Source organism: Panthera onca, chromosome A1 (assembly GCF_046562875.1).
Source record: "Panthera onca isolate mPanOnc1 chromosome A1, mPanOnc1 haplotype 2, whole genome shotgun sequence".
Taxonomy (NCBI): domain Eukaryota; kingdom Metazoa; phylum Chordata; class Mammalia; order Carnivora; family Felidae; genus Panthera; species Panthera onca.
Window position 1 is genome coordinate 114,094,578 of NC_138339.1, and position 12,369 is coordinate 114,106,946.

The 12,369-nt window shown below is 40.5% G+C and overlaps 2 long non-coding RNA genes across 5 annotated transcripts in view; one reads left to right on the forward strand and one right to left on the reverse strand.

Annotated features, from left to right (window-relative positions):
* LOC144616891 (uncharacterized) overlaps positions 1-1,336 on the reverse strand; it is a 43,913-nt gene extending 42,577 nt beyond the window's left edge. Inside the window, exons 1-2 of one of the 3 annotated variants that reach the window (XR_013556716.1) lie at positions 1,221-1,336; positions 262-442 (exon numbers count right to left, since the gene is read on the reverse strand). This is a non-coding gene — a long non-coding RNA (uncharacterized LOC144616891). Of the gene's footprint in view, positions 1-261; positions 443-533; positions 795-1,220 lie in introns of those variants that run through there. The other 2 variants (XR_013556718.2, XR_013556717.2) reach the window with 2 other exon arrangements.
* The window catches only part of LOC132681371 (uncharacterized), a 122,443-nt gene extending 110,335 nt beyond the window's left edge, over positions 1-12,108 (forward strand). Inside the window, exons 5-6 of one of the 2 annotated variants that reach the window (XR_013556721.1) lie at positions 7,309-7,380; positions 11,223-12,108. This is a non-coding gene — a long non-coding RNA (uncharacterized LOC132681371). The remainder of the gene's footprint in view (positions 1-7,308; positions 7,381-11,222) is intronic. The other variant, XR_013556720.1, reaches the window with a different exon arrangement.
* The last annotated feature ends 261 nt before the right edge of the window (positions 12,109-12,369 follow it).

A 12,369-nucleotide genomic window follows, 5' to 3' on the forward strand; every position in this document is an offset into this window, starting at 1 on the left:
TGAAACCACTAATATTATAGTCCTTGGCCTCTGAGGCTAATATTGATTTGTCAATATTTTCTTAAGGGGTTTGGCTCCAACTCCTGTTTTGTGTCCCTAGCACCTGGGAATTTCCTTTACTTGCTTTCAAGCTTAACTCTGTATTAAAATTTTTTGTTAGGTTTTTTTTTTTTTACCATCAATATTATTGTTTGAAGGTGATCTTTCTATTTCAGCTCAGTCGAACCTATTGCCTAGAAATTGGAACTGTATCTTTCTCACCTTGAATCTTCTTTAGCATGAAACCCAGAAGGGTATGTAGAAGGGTGAACAAATGTTGTGTGACTGCATAAACGGGTTGTACAGAACTCTGTTGATCCTCCTCATCCTCACTTTTACCTCTCCACAGATTGATGTTCACAATTGGGCATCTTTGAGCATAGCAGGTCTCCATATTTATGACCTAAAAGGAAATAAGAAAAACTAATGTGAAAATCAAGAACTTTATCAGTTTGTGGGCATTGTATTAGCTGGTCAAGATTATAGATACTGGCCTGAGTAAATATGCCTGAGCAATGATAATGCTCCCAACCCCCAGAGAGTGCAGCAGGAAAAAACCTGTCTATGAGCATTTTACATGAGGCATCATCTCATAGAGGCTATGATGACACTCCCATTGCCACTGAAGGAAAGAGAGAGGACTGTTGGTGGTTCCTGGAGTGGGGCGGGGGGGCCATGGATTGCTGTCATTTAATGCAGGCCTCCCACACTACCTTCTGTAGACAATGCAGATTCTGTTTTAGAATGATAGGAATCTAAAGAATCTTGTCTGGGATCATCCACGATGATAATTCTTCTAATTAGCTCTGGCCAGACTAGGGTACTATGCAGAAAATAATATTGTTTTTTCCAAATTCTGGATGCATAAAAGTGACACAGGTGTAATGATTTGCCAGAGCTCTGGAGAAGAGGGAGCTGGAATAGACAGGACTGACCTAATGAGTAAAATGAAGAGCTAAGCAAACTGAGGACAAACAGTAGAGGTAAATACTAAAAGTCTAGAGGCCAAGAAGTGAGCTGGTGTTGGGACCCCTGTTACACAATCTCAGGATACACTGTGTGCATCTCCTTTGTAGGAACTGTTGTCACCACAGCAGGATGATCATCTGTACAAACATTTGTTAGTTATTTTCTTCACTGAACGATAATTTCTATGAGGAGACAGACTATGTCTTACTTACCCCAAGACCTACAGTGCCAGACATGTAGTAAATGTCTGTTGAATAAATGAAGAGTCATGGGATCATCCTATGTTGAGGCTTTTTTCACAATCCTTTCCTGAGTATGGATTGAATTCTGGATGGAATCTCCAGACTCACTGACCACCTCACAGTTCCATCAATAAAGCCCTTCCCCACACTTATTTCACCTCTATGTTTATGTAGTTCTGATCTGCCAGGTCAAAGCAAAGGAGTTAAGGGCTTTGTTTTGTTTTTTTATTTTCATTTTGGCTTGACTTGGTTTTGTAAATTTAGTTAGAAGAAACATTCAAGATACAGAGAAAAATGGAAGTACTTTGTTTATAATTTCACAGCAATGGCTCTCTGAAATAAGGTGACCACAGAAATGAAATCCAAAACTCAGTCCTTCGTCCTTTTTAACCACACCATTGTGCCAATCACTCTCAGCCTTCAAACTTTGACCTGGGAGGTAAATGAGCAACCTTTTCTTTGTGGTTAAGCCCTTAAAAAAGTAGATACTTGGTTTTTGGACTTTTCTAAGTCAAATTCACTGCCACATATTTACAATGAAGTATTTATCTCTGGCTACCACAGACAGGAATGATCTTTGTGTAATATTTGTTTTAAGTTAATAGACATTCTTAATTTTAACTTTTGAGGGCAGGGGCATGATCTAACTATGTAAAACATAGTTGTATTGATATTCAGTTGTTTTAGTATAAGCAACATTTGTAGTTGAGAGGACTTAGTGTGATCATCCATTCGTGTTAAAGAATCATGATCTATAAATGTGAAAAATGGACTATTGTTTAGAACACCAGAATTTGTGGCCAGCTCTGCCCCTAATTGGAGACATTTATCGTGGTTAATGTACTTTATAAATCTGACTGGAAAATTTCCCAAAATGGCTTGTGTGTGTGTGTGTGTGTGTGTGTGTGTGTGTGTGTGAGTGTGTGTATAGTTTATATTGTATATATATGCATATACACACACTCACACACACACTTTTTTTTTTTCGGTTTGAGAGAGACAGCATGCACGTGAATGGGAGAGAGGGACAGAGAGAGAGACAGACAGATAGAGAGAGAGAGAGAGAGGGAGAGAATCTTAAGCAGGCTCCACGCTCAGTGCAGAGCCTGATACGGGGCCTCGATCCCATGACTCTGGGATCATGACCTGAGCTGAAATCCAGAGTTGGATGCTCAACTGACTGAGCCACCCAGGCATCCCTTGTTTATATATTTATTGAATATCTATTATGAATCAGGTACTATTGTATATATAATAGGTGATGCAAAGGTTATTATCTATTATTATAAATACCATATATGTCAGAAATCTATGTCAGTGTCATAATATGATGTATTGAAAAAGACATGTGTCAGAGAAAGCTGAGAAGTAGTTAAGGAAAACTTGTGGTGGAGGTGACCTGAAAAATGAAGACATTTCAGCAGGTAAAAATGGGAGCAGAGCCAAGAAGAGTATCAGCACTGTTGTGGAATGATCAAGGTAGTCCAGTGGGACTGCTGTGTTGGGTACACAGAGGAGAGAGGGGGACATGTCTGGAAAAATGGGGTAGGGCCAGAGAACCTGGGGTGCTGCATGCCAGCCTAAGGAATCTGAACCTCATTTTCCATAGGTAGTAATAAGCCATTGAGTAATTTTGAACATGAAACAAACAGGAAAGCCTTGAGAAGAACAATAACACAACTAGTGTTCCATATTTAAGTAATTGCTACCCAAATCGGGAGATCTTTAAAATCACTTTGAGGATTATGTTTTAAAATACAAATTTATAGGCTACGCTTCTGGAGGTCCTGAATCATTAGGACCTTTCATTCTGATTCATCCTATTCTCAGAAGAGATGGCTTCCCTAGTGATGTCGACAACAGTGGTGCCCCTCAGGACTCAATGGTAGCAGAGCCATTGGCAGCGTTCAGTTTATAGCAGTAGTAGCTGCAACAGCATTGACACCCAACCAGGCTGGCATGACCTTGGCAGTGGGCCTAACTGCTTAGCCCACCGCGGTTCACACTCCTTTTATTTCTTTCTTTCTTTCTTTCTTTCTTTCTTTCTTTCTTTCTTTCTTTCTTCTTTCTTTCTTTCTTCAAAAATTTTTAAACATTTTATTTTATTATTATTATTTTTTTTTAAATTTTTTTTAACGTTTATTTACTTTTGAGACAGAGAGAGACAGAGCATGAACGGGGGAGGGTCAGAGAGAGAGGGAGACACAGAATCCGAAGCAGGCTCCAGGCTCTGAGCTGTCAGCACAGAGCCCGACGCGGGGCCCGAACCCACAAGCCATGAGATCATGACCCGAGCCAAAGTCGGATGCCTAACCAACTGAGCCACCCAGGCGCCCCTATTTTATTATTATTTAAAAAAATTTTTTTAATGTTTATTTTTGAGAGAGAGACAAAGCATGAGTGGGGGAGGGGCAGAGAGAGAGGGAGACAGAGAATCTGAAACAGGCTCCAGGCTCTGAGCTGTCAGTACAGAGCCTGATGCAGGGCTTGAACCCACAAATGCAAGATTATGACGTGAGCCAAAGTCAGCCTTTCAACCAACTGGATCACCCAGGCACCCCTGCACTCCTTTTCTCTCTTTCTTTCTTCCTTCCCTTGTTTCATGTTTATTTTTGGGAGAGACAAAGAACACTCTTGCACTCACGAGCTGGGGAGGGAACAGAGGATCCAAAGCAGGCTCTGCACTGACAGCAGCAAGCCCAATGTGCGGCTCAAACTCACAAACCGTGAGATCATGACTTGAGTCAAGGTCAGAGGCTTAACCGACTGAGCCACCCAGCTGCCCCTCACACTCCTTTTCTGAGCTAGATTCTTTAAGTTTCCTTATGATTAATTCCTACTTTGCTTAATTATCCCAAATCTTCATTATGTGAAACCGAGTTCTCTGGCCAGTACAAAAACCAAGTGGAGTTTTCAGGAATGTTCAGTCCATGTTCATTCTTCCATACCTGCCTCTAACAGAGAGAAGAAAACATACAGTTTATCTCTTTGTCCTCTGGGAGAAAGCCCAATTGCTTGATAGAAGAGTCCACACCTGGCCATGAAGTATGTTGGAAATGTCTTCAAGTGCTAGGATATAAAAGTGTATCTATCTCCCTTTCCCAGCCTCATTGCACTGCTCCTCTGCCTTGACATGGATTTATTTGGCATGAATTACTTGCCTACTTGATGAAAATCCTCTCAACTTTCTAATGCTTTGGTATTCTAAAGTCTTGATTCTTTAGCCCCCAACTTTCTCTCTGAATTTGATTCCTCAGATTTCAGAAAAGTTGCAGCTGTGTTCCTGCCAAGACATTTTTGGAAGCAAGCAGCTGTCTAGTGCAGGTTTTAATTCTTGCTATTTGGTATCAGAGGTAACTTGTGTGTCTTTTTAAATCCCTGTTTGCCTTAAATAGATTTTAGGAGGAAATGATATCCCTTAGCTTAGCTGCAAACCTTTACCCCAGGACAAGAATATATGATTACATGGAGTCCAGAGCTTTTGTTTTGACAGGAAACTTTCTTCTCATTCTTTACCATTTGCAGGATCCAGAACTGTAATGGTAGGGGTTTTATTTTAAGGTCAGAACATCTGTACTTTTCAAGAGACCTTCATTTTGAACCCAAGACTCTCAATGCCATGTTTTTCCTCCAGGTGAAACTGAATGGGTCACCTATACAGTCTGGAGAGGTGAGCAAAGATGGTGTTAATGCACACAGGAAGTAGGAGGCTATGCACTCCAATAGGAAACATGTCCTATGAAATAGCAGGAGCCAGACTTCCTGGGAAGATGTTTGCTTGGCAAAGCGCTGTCCTATCACTGACACTGCTTGATCACTTATAGGTGACTTTGGAATATTAATTTAGAATGAAAGGGAAAGATACCAAATTTCACCTAAAGAAGTGTTTTAGTATGTATCAAAATTATCTGATTACTAGAAATATAGATTGCTAGGCACCACACTAGACCTGCAGAGTAGGAGTATTTAATATTTAGGTAAATGTGTGTACATGTGTGTGCATGTGTGTGTGGGTTGGAGGTAGGGAGTTTGGTCATATTTAAATTAGTAAAATGATTTCAATAAGGGCATAAAAGGTGGGAGCCTGGGTGGCTCAGTCAGTTAAGCATCTGACTTCTGCTCAGGTCATGATCTCATGGTTGGTGAGTTCAAGTCCTGCATCAGGCTGTGTGCTGACAGCTCAGAGCCTGGAGCCTGCTTCGGATTCTGCGTCTCCCTCTCTCTGCCCCTCCCCCATTCACGCTTTGTCTCTATCTCTCTCAAAAATAAACACACATTAAGAAACTAGGGGCATAACAGGTAAATCCAAAGTAACTAATGATCAATATTAGTAAATTATGCCAATATTGAACAATTGCTGAATTTTAAATAGTGTTTTTCCATTATTAAGTTAAACTTTTTATTTTGAGATAATTTGAGATTTAAATGCAATTGCAAGAAATATTGCAGAGCGATTCCATAATCCTTTTACCCCTTATCCCTAATGGTAAAGTCTTACAAAACTATAGAACAGTATCACAACCAGGACATGGACATTGATAGAATCAAGATACAAAACAAAATACTTCCATTACCACATATCTCACAATGCTTTTTTGTAATCAAACTTACTTCCTACCACTTACCCTGTTCCTTGACTCCTACCTATCACTGTTTTCCATTTCTCTAATTTGTCATTCAAAAATGTTGGATAAATGGAAACATATATTCTGTAACCTTTTGCATTTTTTTCCCCCCACTCATCATAATTCCCTGGAAATGCATCCAAGTTGTGCGCATTAGTAGTTTGTTTCCTTTTTTTGTTGAGTAGTGTTACATGATATGGGTGTAACATCATTTGTTTAACTATTTACTCTTTGAAGGACATCTGAAATGTTTCCAGTGTGGGGCTATTATGAATAAAACTACTGTAAACATTTGTGTACACATTTTGTGTGAACATAATTTTTCATTTCTCTGGTGTAAATACCCAGGGGTGCAACTGATGGGTAGTATAGTAATTGTTTCATTTTTAAAGAAACTGCCAGACTCTTTTCCAGAGTGGTTGTACCATTCTTCATTTTCCACCATCATTGCATGAGTGATTGGATTTCTCCACATCCTTGGCAGCATTTGGTACCGTCGGTGTTTTGGATTTTAGCCGTGCATGGTGGTATTTCTTTGTGGTTTTAATTTGAAATCCTCTAGTTGCTAATGAAGTTGAATATCTTTTCATGTGCTTTTTTTTTCCATTTGTGTGTCTTCCTCAGGGAAATGTCTCTTTATGTCTTTTGCTTATTTTTTAATTGCATTGTTTGTTTTTCACTATTGAGTTTTGAGATTTTCTTATGTATTCTAGATACTATTCATTTGTCAGGTTTGCAAATATTTTATCATACCCTACAGAACCTGGGAACTGTGCAAATAAAACCAGTCTAGTGTTTTTCTAGTTACATTAGGATCAAGAACTTGTTTCATGTAAAAGCGTCCATTCCTGTGATATCTACCTGCCCACTGCAGCTCTGGTGACTAGAGAGACCCGAGTGCCCCTAGAGGCCATGTTTGGTAGTGCCAGCAGCTCTCAGGCCTGGCAAAGGTTTAAGTTCAGGTGGCCCTGAGGAAGTTCTATTCCTGAAAGCTTTGCAAGTTGGAATCAGGGACAGCTGCAGTGGTTGACCTATTCCTATTTGGAGATGTGTTTCCAAGGGCAGAGCAGAAGAGTGTTGGAAACCAGAACAGTCAACAGATTAGCCTGGCAGGTGATAATAGGATTGAGATAGCTCCACACAAAAGAATCCAGATACAGAGTTAAAAAACATAAACTGAAAAAGAAGAAAGGCTGTGAAAGTGGGGCTGTATTCATCTGGGTGCAGTAGAGAGAGCTTTGAAGAATCACTTCTTAAGAATTTATGATAATCACATCAGCCATTATCTCTAACTTACAAAATAGTAACAGGTACTGTATAAGTGCTTTCTACATGCCAGGAATTGTATAGTGCATTATATACACATTATTGCTAATCTTTGTGTAACAGGTAAAATATCATGAGCATATTAAACCAATGTATTTTTGTCCTAGATAATCTGTGGGGCGAACTCACTTTATGGATCCCATCTCTAGAGCCCCTCCTGAGGTATTTAGAACAAAGAGGTGAGTGTCATAGTACAAAGCAGATACTACTTCCATCAAATGGTTAGGCCATGCCTAACCAGGGTTATGAGTTTGAGTCCCACATTGGCCATGGAGCCCACTTAAAAACAAATAAAGTAAATAAAATAAAATAAAATAAAATAAAATAAATAAAGTAAAACAAAATAAAATAAAATAAAATATTTAAGAAAAGAGAAAGAGAGTTTTTTTCTCTTTGCTCCTTAAGGCTGACCCTTGGGCTAGGGTTGCAAACATCCAGTCAGTGTTAGAAATATCCAGAGATCCAAAGAATATCAGGCTTGGTGACTTCCTTCCCTAGGTGCTTTCTTGGGCTGGGAATCTTTCCTCATGCCTGGGAAAGATTGTGGGTGAGGAAGGGTGATTGGAAGAAGCTGTGGCTCCCTGGGAAGAGCACCAAGGAGTAAGCCCACCTGTACTCTCCTCCCTCCTTCTGATGGCCTTCCAGGGCTACTCTCTGGCCAGGTAACAACTGGGAGTCAGTAAACAAAGGAGGCACAAAAGTAGTCCATAGTAGTCAGCCTTGGGACAAAGAGTAGGGTGGAGGAGAATTTAAATAGAAGGGACAAATGGAGGACAGGGGGAACACCTGCTTACCTTTATCATCTCTCTCTCTCTAGGTCCCCTATTTCCAACACACGCACACGCACACACACGTACACATGTATGCACTATAACCCAGCAGCTCTAACAGTTTTCCCCTGTGGATCATTGTCACTGTGCTGTGGAGCTTTGCATATGCAGTTCCTGCCTAAATAATCTTTTCCTTCACCTACCATCATCCTTCCAGTTTCAGTTTAGACATCATTTCCTCTGGGAAGCCCTTACTGGTCTCCAAGCCTAGGCTGGATACCCTTCCTCTGTGTTCCCACAATAATCATGGTTAACATATTTAAATTTATACAGTGGCAGACACTGCTCTAAGTAAATCTTAACATGTGTTAATGCATTTATTCTTTGAAGACTTATCAGAAATATACTATTATATATATTCAATTTACATTCAAGAAAACCAAGGCACACCACAGCTTGCTGATCAAGGTCATACAAGTAATGAGTATGGGGCCTACATTTGAGTTCAGGCAGACAGGAACTGGAGCCCATGATCTTAGCCACTGTGCTAAGCTGCTTTCAGTTCCCAACTGTATTTATCCCTAGACCATTCACAGTGCCTAGTACTTAGAAGGTACTCAGTAAATACTAGCAGATTTAATTAGTTAGTTAGTTAATTAATCTATGTAGGACAGGAGTCATAAGTCATTTTTTTTTAGAACATCTGGGTGAGAAGGATTTGTTACCTAGCTTTTGCTTTGTCCCTAGGAAAAGCTTAAGTGAGGTTGTGTTTTAATGCCCAAGATCTGGCTAAGAACTTCTGATACACCAGAATTTATTATCCTGGTTGCTCTTGGGGGAGTTCATGTGTCCATATGATGGAGGATCTTACAGTATGATTTCTGCAAAAACCATTAATGGTATCCACTTCAGCAATTATATTTATCATTTCCCACCTGGGGATTCAAGCCCTAGCCTTTGCTCACATGGATGTGCAGTAACTTATGGATCTGCTGCTGTGTCTGACGCCACGGTTTCTGCAAAAACCATTAGTGGTGTCTGCCTCAGCAATGAGGTACAGGAATTGGCTCATGGAAGAAATCAAAGAAAAGAGGAAGGTAGCTGCGTGGATGAGCTGTGGGAAGATGGTCTAATATACAGGAAGGAAACAGCTCTAAGGGGGAAACAGATCAGATTCAATTAGATGAAGTGTTAAACTGAGATCTTGCAAAAGTGAAGAGAATAAAAAAACTAGAATTTTAGGGTATACTTCCAAATGACAGGCACCATGCTTTACATAGATGATCTATTTAGCAATTCAGAGGGATATTTTTCGGTTTACAAATGAGAAGACTGGAGGTCTAAGAGTTTAAGTGTTTGCCAAGGTTATTCAGAAATAGGCCATGGTGAAATCCAAAGCCTGTGCTCTTTCTACGGCTCATAACCTCAAGGTACCTCAGCTTGAGAGCTCCAGTGTGCCAAGTCCTGGAGATGTACCATTGAAGAAGGCACATTCACAGCCTCAAGGATCACATTAATCTTTGTGAAACATGCAATGGTAGGATGTGATGGGAGTGCAAGGACATCAACTCATCTTGGTGGAAGTGGAAAGAGACACTGGCCTTAAGGAAGGTTTAAGAAGGAAGTGAATTCAAATGGAGCCTTGAGACACCAGGAATTAGCAAGGAAAGGAAGTAGGCAGTATATTCCAGGAAGAAGTTAGAGCTGAAACAAGTGCCTAGAGATCTCCCAGAACTCCAAATAGATCAGCAGGAAGCAGGATGATGACAAGAATTAAGGCAGGACTGATAAACAAGGGTTCAAATGTGTAGGGCCTTGTGTAATATATAAAGGATTCTGGACTGTATCTGGTAGGCCATGAGGAGACAATAGAGTGACATCACCAAATATGGAAGGATCACCTTGCTGTCATGTAATGAATGAATTAGAGGGGTCAAGAATGTGGGCAAGAATGATAGCTTAAACTAACATAGTGACACCAGGAAAGAGAGGGATATTCAGCAAATATCAAGAAGGCAGAGTCAACAGGACTTGGTGAGTAAGAGACAGTGAGGAATAGGGAAAGAGGGATCAATTAGGATGCCATGGCTTTTGGTTTGGACCACTGAAAGGTATTGGCATTCACTGAAGTAGGGAAATCAGGAAAAGGAGCACACTTGGGGCAGATTATATTGACTTTAATTTGGGACATCCAAATGCAAAGACCTGTTGCTTATATGGGTATGGACCTCAAGGTGGAGACCTACCCTGAATAGATCAATTCAAGCCATCAACATGAAGATCTTTGTTTCCAAACTTGGCTAGGAATCAGATTTGCCTATGGCGCTTTTTGCAAATAACATGTCTAACTTCATCTAAGCCTGACTAAATCAAAATTCTCAGGAGGCAGAATCTAGATACATATGTTTTTAAAGAGCTCCATCAGGATTCTGAAGCTCTGCCAAGGTTGAAATTTACTGATATTGATGATAGCTATGAAAGTGCGGTGCTCAGACTTCCTTCAGGTGAACCTGGTCTGAGAAGCACACTTGACTGACAGACCCAGCTGACCACCTCTCCCCCAACCTTTGAATCCTGCACTGTGTTCACACCAAGGCCACACTTCCCAGCTAGCCATAGGACTACTTAAAAGGCAACTTTGGCTCCAGGATTCCCTGTGCGCCTGACTGAAACTGTCTTAGAACTCGATGGCAGTCTGAGACTCTTCCTACTGATTTTCCTTTACCCTCTTCTTTCATAGGTGAGTTGTTGAAATGATATCATGATCTAAATTCTTTTCCCAACTTACTTCTGCTGCCTCTCCTTTATCCTTCACAGATATTTCTCCCAATAAATCTCTTGCATATCTAATCACATCTTGGTGGATGCTTCTTGGAAAACTTGAACTGACACAGTGTGGATGATACTTTAGGCATAGAAATAGCAGTGATCATTCAGTGTAGAAGAGAAAAGGTCCAAAACAGAGCTCTGAGGGTCATCTACATTCACAGGTTGGACAGAGGAAGAGGTGACTACAGAAAGAGGTTAATAACTGGGTGCCTGGGTGGCTCAGTTGATTAAGCATCCAACTTCAGCTCAGGTCGTGAGCTTGAAATCCCTGGGTTCAAGCCCCACATCAGGTTCTGCTGTCAGCTTGGAGCCTGGAGCCTGCTTCAGATTCTGTGTCTCCCCTCTCTCTCTGCCCCTCCCCAGCTTGTGCTCTGTCTCTCTCTCAAAAATAAACATTAAAAAAAGTTTTTTTTTTTTTAAAGAGAGAGACTGAAAAAAAGTGGCCAAAGAAGCAGAAAGGAAACAGAGACCATGACTTTACAGAAGCCCAGGGAAGAGATCTTCAAAAGAATGACATGGTTAATATGGTCAAATGCCACAGAGCTCTAATACAGACTTGCAAGAGTCCCCTAGATTTGGCAACATGGATTGGAATCTCAGTGAGAGTCACTTCAGTGGAGTGAAAAGCCAAGATTGCAGCAGCCAAGGAATAAATGACAGGTGAAGAAGAGGAGATAGTGAGCAGATACCTTTTTGAAGGACGAGAGAGCCTGAATGGATGTGGAGTTGAGAATGGGTGTATTTTTTAAGATGGGAAATACTAGGGCCTGTTTAAATGCTTTCAGGAGAGCAGTAGTGTGAGGGCACGAGTGAAGATACAATATCGAGAGATGGTAGAACCAAATGAGATCAGATTACAAGTAGAGAGAGTAGATTTGGATAAAAGGCAGGACATCTTTCCCATTTGGGCAATGGAGAAAAGAAGGAGAAAGAGGTACAGACAAAAGTAAATTTGTGCATTGAGTAGAACAAAGTTGAAGGTGTTCCCAAATGATGAATTCTATTTTCCTTAAGGTGAAGTCTCTTACAGACAGTGAGAAGTGCTGGGATATAGATTAAGAAAAGGAGGGAGAAGTTTCAAATGATTTCTGTAGAGTGGGAGTAAAGCTACCCATACAACAGAAGGATTGCCATACATCCACTGAGAACCTGTTTGGAGTGCATGAATTCAGAGTGGCCTGACTATAAGTGTTTGTATAATTTTTTTTTCCCATCATGGCTAACAGACTAGGTGTGAAGCACAAAGGCAGGTGGTTGTGTACTTCAGTCATGGAGTTTTCCTGGGCATGTGTGATGGAAGGATCAAAAAAGAAGGCAGTAGAGGAAACTGGATGGAGAAGGGTAAAGTGATTTGTGGGGTCTAGATTAGATAGAAAAGTAAATGCAGAGAGAATGAAGAAACAAGAGTCAAGAACAAACAGTGCGAATTCCAGAATGAGAAAACAAGATAGGACATTATTATCCAGGTAATGGCATATAGAGGTGGAATAATTTTAGGTGGTGGTGAGACCCAATGTATGTCAATTGAAATAGGTGAAGGTGATGGTATTTAGAGTTGAATAAGTAAAG